A 9,619-nucleotide genomic window follows, 5' to 3' on the forward strand; every position below is an offset into this window, starting at 1 on the left:
AGGCCACTTTGCTGAATTTTAACTTTGGTACCATAGAATACAGAAACAAACATCTCCCTGCCAGTTTTCTGATCTACAGAGACTTTGGAACCATTTTCTCAGAAATAATAGCACCTAAGTCTCAGATATTTACTGCTCAGAATGACAACTTTCTGGGAAATGGCATTCACAATTCTTGTTTTAAACATGATGTAAAAACCTAGATTTAAGACTGAGCGGTAGTACAAACATTTGCTGTTAAAACCAGACAAGCGATCTGATAAATATCTGTGTTAAATCAGTGGGAACATATTCAAATATGAGGGGTCATTTAACATACTGAATAATGGACTTATATTCACACAAAGTGTTCTGTGGTAAAAGGCTCAGATATCTGCATCAACACAAATACCTGATTCTGCCTGGGGCTCAGAGACGCTTAACTGTCTAGCTACCAAGCTATTGACTTCAGTGCCAACAGAACACTGAAGTAGCAGTAGCTACCACCACCTCTCATTAAGCTTCTTCACATTTGCTAAGGGCAGGTCTAAACAACAGCCAGGATCGAGGCTCTGAGATCAATCCACCGGCGGTCAATTTAGCGGGTCTAGTGAAGACCTGCCAAATCGACAGCAGATCGCTCTCCAGTCGACCCCTGTACTCTATCCCCAACAAGAAGAGTAAGGTAAGTCCCCTGCTGTAACTTGACCTAAGGTGCGTTGATGCCAGCTGTTATTCATGTAGCTGGAGTTGCATACCATAGGTCAACTTACCGCAGTAGCGTAGACATAGCCTAAGAGTCAACCTCCTTTAGGAATAGGCTTTGCCTGTACAATTCAAATATTCAGGATGTTCAGTTAAAAGTTGAACGTGTAAAGAATTACATTTTTAACCTATACTGTCACCCTAAGAAATATCAGACCAATTATTATAAATATATCGGTCACATTCTGCTGAACCACTGGGGGCACTGCACACCACAAAAAAACAAAAACAGAAGACCATCCTCTAAAAAAAATGAATGTTTAATTTCATTAGTTGAATGCTAGTTTGAATTAGTTGAATGCAAGTTGGTCAAGCTAAAAATACAGAGAGATACACCTGTTGAATCACTTGACTTTCTAACAAAAGTTTATTAAAGCAGATACAGTAGAAATTGTAAAAATATTCCTACTGCCCAAGGAAGAATAATGGATGTACAGGTGCTCCTAAGCTGATAAAGATACCAGCTCTGATACTGTTTATAGAAGACAAATTAAGATTCTATAGCACAACAGCAGAATTCTCTCTCTGTAGAACGTACTTTAAAAATTTGCAGGTAACCAACATAAATAAAAGAGAATGTGCACTGCTCAAGAAGTTCACAGATCCTATTAATATCTGTGTACTACCATAATATAGTACCTTGAACTAAAGATTACCTCCCACTTGAGAAATTCTGAAAGAATAAGGCTCTTTGGGTTCACTATACAGTCTAATCTTTCAATTAATAGAATAAGATCAAAGTCTGCAGTCAGTCAATTAGATCTGAAGACACCACAACCATAATATTCTAGAATAGGACAGGTTTCAGAGTAACAGCCATGTTAGGTGCCACAAGTACTCCTTTTCTTTTTAGAATAGGACAAAATGCTAACTGCACTATTTCCTGGAATTGGGGCAGGAAAATCTGAATGTTTTCTTGTTTAATCATTTTTGAATACAAGTTTTCAGTTTCCTAACCGCTCAATTCAAAACTATTCCTGGATTTCCTACCCCAAACAAATAAGTCCACACTTTTGAGGAGGAAAAGTGGCCATGAACAAGTCACTTGAGACAAGCTTACACAGAAACAAGGTGGTTATCAAATTAGGGTGTAACCTACAACCATAACACTGTAGCTCATGAAGATACTATGGTCCAGATTTGTACCAAAGCTAGAAAAGGGAGGATAACCCTAAACATTTTTCCTCTTTAATGGTATGAGAGGCTTGTAACAGCAAAATAATTATTACTGGGGCTTTTTTCTTAAATCGCATTTCAAAGAGTTCACCTAGTATTTAGGGCATATCCTGAAAGAACGTGAAGACTATACCATGCCCTTGACTAAATATTTGTTAACAGCCTACATAAAACAGGCTCTCCACAAATGTAACAAGATGCCAGACACCTTTCATTTCTTTGAAAGATGGGAGCAGACAACTTTCATTGCTGAATTTTCAATACTGCATAGCACAGAAGAAGAGAGAAAATAAACACAAGTGATCAGACAATTTATATTATGAGCTCAGTGAAACCTTGTTATGGATGAAGTTAAAACCTCATTGAGACTGATAATTGAATGGTGAGTTCATGCCTACCGTTACTGTAAGGATAAACCCCCACCTAAGACAAAAGAAATGTGAAGCCATCAAGGAACTTTTGCTGAGTACTGTTTTGGGTAGGTGCTACATGTATGGGAAGGCAAAACAGAAACTGGAAAAGAGAGAGTGAAAGACAGCTGGAAAGAGCAGCTGAAAGAATGTAGCTGACCCTAGAAGAAACCTGGGGAGAAGTTTTTGGGTTGGGGGTACAGACTGCTTGGGGCTGTGAGTTACAAAAACAAAACGGTCTTCTGCTTCTTAATTCTTTCTGCATTCAGAGACACAGGGCTTTATGTGTTCTTTGTAAATAAAGAAGAGTGCATTAGAGAAATAAATACTTGACTATCACCAATTTCTACACCTAATTAGAACCACCTACCAGACTCCAGAGTTTTTTTGTTAAACTAGCCACTAAGGCCAAACAGAGTAACAATATGAAGAAACCATTTCTGTTCGGTTTCATTTTGAACATGGAGGTGGCAAATCTATCCAAGATCTATGCAGTCATGAGAACTTTATACAGAAAAAGCTCCTAAGCGCATTGGTTTGATTTACTGTATAACAGCACAGCTTGAGAGCGGCACAGTCTTTTAGGTTTTTAAAGTCGCTACAGCAAGCAAAGGGTCACACGTCCAGCTTTCATTCCAGAGAAAATTCCCACGGTGGGCACGACTAGCGGCTTCCTCCTGCTGCGGTTTGCCGAGCCGATTTCCAGGACTCGGGAGGGGCAGGAAGTGAATCCAGGGCATGAGACGGGCATGAAGGCTGGACCCAGCCCGCCCCAAGCGCGCCCCGGCTTCCGAGGGCTCGGGTCAGCGCGGATCCGTGCGGCTCTGGCGGGCCCGCCGCCCCAGGGGCTCCCCCCACAGCCCTGGGGGCACAGGGAGCAGCGGGCCCCTGTGACAGCTGCCTGCGGGATGGACCGAGCCAGGCCCCCGCCCCGCCCCGCACGGCGGCCCGGGCTGCGGGCAGGGAGCGGAGCTTCAGCCCGGCAGCTCGCTCCGGGCACGGGGCAGCTCGGCCCGCCAGGGCACGGGGGCCGGGGCCAGGGGGAAGCCAGGGCCTGGGGGCGCCCAGCCCCGGCGCCGCGGCGCGGGGAGGCGGCCTGGGCCGGACCCACGGAGGAAATCCGGGCTCCGACGGGCCGAACCCGCCGGCCCACGGGTGTCCGGGCGCGGCGGGACCCGGCTCCTGGGCCGGACCCGACCCAGGCGCCGCAGCAAGTTGGGCACCGGACCCCTGAGGGGAGCCAGCCGGCGCCGGGCCGGGCCGGGCCGGGCCGGGCCGGGCGGCCGCAACAACCCACCTGCGGCGGGCGGCGGGCCGGGAGCCGCGCACCTGTCGCTGCTGAGGAGACGTCGGCGGCACCTACAGCGCGGAGCGCGCGGCTCCGCTGGGGAGGCTGGCTCTGGCCACGCCCCCTCCTGCCGCTGGCCACGCCCCACCCGAGCCTTAGCCGCTCCCCATCTCCCTGCCCCGGATCGTGTTGGAAAAAGCCGGGAGGCGGGCCGGCGCGCTCCCTCGGTGCGCGTGCGCACTATTCTTCCTCGCCCCTCCTTGCCCAAGCGTCTGTGCGCATGCGCACTAATCTCTCGCTGTGCCGCTCCCCGCCCCTTGCGGGGGAGCGAGTGACCCCTGGCGGCGGGCAGAGCTCTCAGGGCGGGTGGGTCCCCAGGGCCGCGGGAGGGTTCCCGGATGCACGGATTGTGTCCTGCCCCGAGCCCTGCTCGTCCCATGGGCCCTGGCGCCTCGGCGGGTCTCGCACCAAGAGGCGGGAAGTGGCATAGACCAATTGCAGCAAGGGAGATTTAAATTAGACATTAGGAAATTCTTCCTAGTTGTAAGGGTAGTTAATCACTGGAACAAATTACCTAAGGAGGTTGTGGAATCTCCATCATTCTAGGTTAGACAAACACCTTCTCAGGAATGGTATAGATATTACTTAGTCCTGCCTTAATGCAGGGGACTGGACTAGATGACTTATTGGGGTCCCTTCCAGTCCTACATTTCTATGATTCTCTGCGTGTCACAGTGCTGCTTGACACAGCCTCTTGGAACTTTGTAACGACAGAAACGGAACTCAAATTCCCCTTCTCCAAAAGCAAGAGCCCCTACCAAATGAGCGACAGAAGAATCATCATGAGCTGATCCAGAATACCGCCTATGAGGGCACTCTTCTGCACTTCTGTGTTTATCTTTTCCAATAGAGGCCACACACGAGCCAAGTCCTTGCAGGGTGTCTCTATATTTCCTTTGTATTTGCATAAACCACAAATTTCAGATGAACACCCCTCCATGAAGGTGTTTGCGCCATTCACTTGAGCCTCCTCCCAGTTTGGTCCCCTCCTCTCCCCCTAAACTGCATATTGTGCATATGGACAAGGGATTAAAAGCAGAGCACAGAGGGATACAATGAACCACTGGGTTAAATGGAGATCCAATAGCCATTAACAGTGACTTGAGATCCGTGGCATTAAGGAAGTAGTAGTTTATTAGAGATCTACTTCAGCCTCCACTATAAAATGAAATGCACACACTGGGAATGAAATGAAAAGCTATGCTTGTCAGCCTCTTTCTCAATCCCTCAGGAGGGCTGAGTGGGAAGGAATTCTGTAATTCATCATGTGAAAATGACAGTAAATGTCTTAGAGTTAAGGAGCCCATAGCGAGAAAGGACATGACAAAGGGCTTCATTTGAAGGGCTAATTCTGAGGCTCTTTACCCTGCTCTACCAGTATATCATAATTTAAACCCATTTTAAGGCCCTGCCCCATACAGCTAGAGAAGAGGACTTAGTGTAAATGAGAATCAGCTCCTAATTAGTATTTATTCAATCAAACCTCCTAAAATCTGCCTTGAGTTATACCCATGTAAATCTGGAGTAACTCTAATGTTATTCTAGATTTGCAGGGTAAATATGGGATCAAGATGATTGTGGCAGATACGAGGCCAGCTTTCTGCTCTCTGTTATGCCTGAGCAGCTCTAATGCAGTCAAGAATCTGGCTTGTGATAATATACAATGACTTCTGTATGTATTGCAATCAGTTAACTGGTTTGACTGTAAAATGCCACTGAACTTTTCCTCAATTGATTTTATCTGGTAAAATTAAGGTTTTGGTTAATTAGTTGAGATGGCATTCTTGTAATTAGGGGTAAGGAATGGTGGGCGGGGGCATACCCTATTTGCCTGAGTGTGGACTGAATAAGGACACTAGGATCTAATCCTGTGCTTGCTCTTTTATTTATGCTCCATAAAGAGTCAGTTCTAACTTCTTACACATGTTTTCTGGAGCACTATGGTTCCATCCTGCCTAGAACCTCTGATCTTCAGTCCCAAATCTGCACATGCTTTTCTGATATATGAGCTGTGTGAAATCTCTCCTGGGACTTTTTATACAGCCTTCCTGATTGCCACTGTATTGTTTGTTGTGCTTGTTTTTCTGTTGCCTTGGCTCCATAAAAAGCTGAATGTACATACTGATAGAGACTACTTGGAAATAAAGTAAAATTCCAGTTTAGTCACTGATTAAACTAGTGTTGCTGGGAGGGGACTTCTATGAACTTAATTGACTGGGTGTAGCTCTAAGAAACAGAAAGGGCATCTGGGTGTTAGCACTGGCCATATCACTGAATGCTGCCCTCAAATAATAGCTGCCTAATTTTGCAGCGTGCTGAGACCATACGATAGGAAGCTGAGCAGCCTCAACAATTGATTGAGAATCAATGAAAGAACTCAGCCTCCATCACAGAGTACCAGCATATGTCAGGATTGACCCTAGGTGAAATATTAAACAGACTGTGGAGACAAAAATAAGTATTGGTCTTGATTCTCCTCTCCCATGCCAATAAGGAAAAACTCTACTGAAGTTCATTGAGCTCCACTGCTCTAAGAGTAATGTAAGAGGAGAATCCAGCCCATTTAAAAAAAAACAAAACCCTGTTCCTATGTTACTGACTATACCTGAGATTGTTAATCCAGAAAGAATAGTTAAAATCTCACTGAATTTTCACCATTTCTGATGATGTCATAAATAGATGACCTGTTAGAGATTCATTAAAATAATTTATTAAAACAAATAAATGTGACAGACACTTTACATTAAATTACATTAAAGCATGCAGTGCAAATTATATCTCGGCAACCTTGTGTCTTGTTACGGCTGCCACCTTGCATCTCCTCACCCCCTTCTTGTTGTGTGCCACGTCCCTTGTCACATCTTGTCCTGATTTAGGTCCTGATCCTGCAAGCAGCTCTGGGCAGATCTCTGCACCCTAGTGGAGCTCTCTTGAAGTCCAAAGGGCTCCACATGCGTGGAGAAGTCTACACGTGTAGTACTATCATCAGGACTGCGGCTTTAGACTGTAAATTCTTTGGAACAGGGACTGACTTTTACTAGATGTTTATATAATGGCCTGTGGTCCTAATTCTGATTATGGCCTCTGAATGCTGCTGTAATGTAAATAAGGAATGTGCTAAAAAGGCTGTTTATCTTTTGCTATTTGAGCAGTGAAACTAAACACGCCAATTTCACTTTCTGGCTCTTGTGCACTAACCCAAGTACCTTCTGTTTGGATTCCCAACACTGCAGGGGACTCCTTAAATAAAAGAGAATTATTTTAATTACAATGCTTAAAAATAGTAAGTTTTACATTTGTATATTTAAGGAGAAGCACAGACTACTGCTCTCAGAGGAGGGGGTAAAATGGGATCCAGTGGGAGCCACGCCTCCTCCCAGCATCCCACGGGATCCAGAACTGTGCAGGGGAGACCCCCCCATTCTTGGGGCACTGGGACCCAGATGGTACCACCCCTCCTTCCATGTGGGCCTTCGAGAAAACCGCAGAGAGGAGCCAGCCAGAGACTCCAACCAGTAGAGACAGAAGCAGCCAAAGCAGGGATCTTTGGTCCTGGGGACATGTGGAGAAGTTTCTAGTTTTGACTGGACTTTCTCTGTCCTGTGCTCCAACTCCCCTACACCTTCAGTCTCTTCACTTCAGCTTTGCTCTATACCTGACCCTATTACCATATTCTCCCCTGCCCTGTCCCCCTCACCGCTTCCCTTTTCTTCCTGTTTAGCGGATCCCCTCCTCAATAAACTCCCCTGCCCCAAAACAGTGATGGAATTAATATGCCATTTGCTGACATCACATTTTTCACTCTGCGGGGGTGTTATACGCATCCCCTGATCCTGTGTCTGTCTTGTCTATTTGGACTGTGAAATAGCAACCACCTGTTACTGTGTGTTCATAGAGCACCTAGCACAAGGAGGCCCCACTCTTGATTGGCCCTTAAACACTACCATAATATACATCATTAATTATTATTATTAATAATAATAATAGAAGATGGATACACAGATAGATGCAATCCCCATGGAAATTTTTTTCTTAAATTGGAGTTGTTTGTTGAAGTAATTAATATTATATTATTATTAAAAAAAAAGAAAAGGAGTACTTGTGGCACCTTAGAGGCTAACAAATTTATCTGAGCATAAGCTTATGCTCAAATAAATTGGTTAGTCTCTAAAGTGCCACAAGTACTCCTTTTCTTTTTGCAGATACAGACTAACACAGCTGCTACTCTGAAACCTATTATTATTAATGTAACCTTTAATTAAAATACATAACTACAGCATTACCATTGAGGAATGTATACATTAGAAAGACAGGAAATGACCAACTAAGGTAACTTACATAAACATACTATTTCCTTTACATTTCATACATTTAATTAATAAGATTGACTTGAGCAAGTTTACCTTACAGATTCCGATAACAGCTGCAACCTTCCTCTATCAAGACATTCTTACAAATGCTTTCAACATATAGGTCACCCATCTGTGTGTGTGTGTGTGTAATTGGTGATGTGTCTATCTTCTGCGTCAGAGTTCAGGTTGTTATTGGACTATGTAAGGTGCACATATCAATACTGATATTACTGTAATTAATGTAAACTAGCTAGTAATTTCCTGTCTTCTTAGTGATTCGGGTGTGTAATGGTCTGTATTGTGTTTGAGTTACATTCATTTCTTCAACAACCTTAAGTCTAAGTTAACAGAGATTTTTGTGGGGGGGAATTTCCTTGTGTTTGTAAAATAAATATAAGGATCCTTGAAAGCTTCAGGTGGGTTGGCACAGGAAACATTTGCCCCATCCAGCTCCCACTGGTGCTATAGAAATAATAATAATTTGAGGTGGGATTTTCAAAGGAGTCTGATGACTTTTCCACACTCAGAGCTGCACCAGTTCAACCAAAGATGTGATTTTAAGCCCATTTGATTAAACTGATGCAAAAGGCTCTGAGAATGCTCTTATTTTGGCTTAACCAGGCTTATATCAATTTAGTTTAAGTTGGTTAGGAACAGGTTTAAGCTAAACTGAAGGAACCTGCTCTTAGGATGAAATAAGAGCATTCACACGGGTTTGGATCAATTTATCTGAACCAGTTGAAATGTGCGTGTAGATGAGGGTTAGAGAATCAATGTGTGAGAATATAATGCTAGTGAAAAATGCCAGATTAACAGCCCTGGAGACAAGTTTGTCTCTTTATCGGCAGGACAGGCATGCATGAAACACAGCAAGGCAAGCTCCTCCTCTCCCCCCTGCATTGGCCCTGGTCCTCAGCACCACCCTGGCAGGACCACATCTAGGTAGGGGAGGGGACTTTCCTCTCCCTGTCCACATTCAGCCCTTGGTTTCTTCTCTTAGGGTATGTCTCCACTGTAGTCTGCAGGTTTAACCCAGGTGATTAGCACCTGAGTTAGCTTGGTCCCGATGTGAGCAACCCCACTGCAAAGCACAGTGGACTTGTTGCATCCACACTAGTGCTGCATACACCTGTGTGAGGCTTTCCGACTCCTGCAATCATGTTCTCTGCTTCAAAAAAGCTGTATCACTAAGCTGGATCACTCTGTAAATGATTTTGCAGTGTATTGTGGGAGAACTTGTCTGTTCTTCGTGGGCCTCTCTATAGAAGTGCCTTTAGCTCACCAATCCAGAAAGGTGAACCACTTCCAGATTGGCATGCTCTAGTCTAGACTTCTGTCCATGGCCTCTGTTCCAACCAGTGGTAAGGCATAAATCCAACTCAGAATAGTGACCTGTTCCAACTGTTGGCATTAATGTAATTCTCATTTTGGAACCAGGAGGCAGACACAGGGCATGAGACGTGGGGTCATTTTGGCAGCACCCTGTTCCCCTGAGAAAGTGGTGGTGTGACTTGCTAAGGAGATCATGCAGGCTGCATGCAGACATGGAGAAGTGAAGACAGCTGATGCAAGTTTTAATAGCTGTAAAT

The 9,619-nt window shown here is 44.8% G+C and overlaps 1 protein-coding gene across 2 annotated transcripts in view; it reads right to left on the reverse strand.

Annotated features, from left to right (window-relative positions):
* Nucleotides 1–3,703, reverse strand: part of LIMA1 (LIM domain and actin binding 1) — a 39,781-nt gene extending 36,078 nt beyond the window's left edge. The window contains exon 1 of one of the 2 annotated variants that reach the window (XM_077838668.1): nucleotides 3,628–3,703. The gene's annotated coding sequence lies outside the window, so the exon portion shown is untranslated. The remainder of the gene's footprint in view (nucleotides 1–3,627) is intronic. The other variant, XM_077838669.1, reaches the window with a different exon arrangement.
* Between the last annotated feature and the right edge of the window lie 5,916 nt (nucleotides 3,704–9,619).

This window comes from Eretmochelys imbricata, chromosome 20 (genome assembly GCF_965152235.1).
Source record: "Eretmochelys imbricata isolate rEreImb1 chromosome 20, rEreImb1.hap1, whole genome shotgun sequence".
NCBI lineage: Eukaryota > Metazoa > Chordata > Testudines > Cheloniidae > Eretmochelys > Eretmochelys imbricata.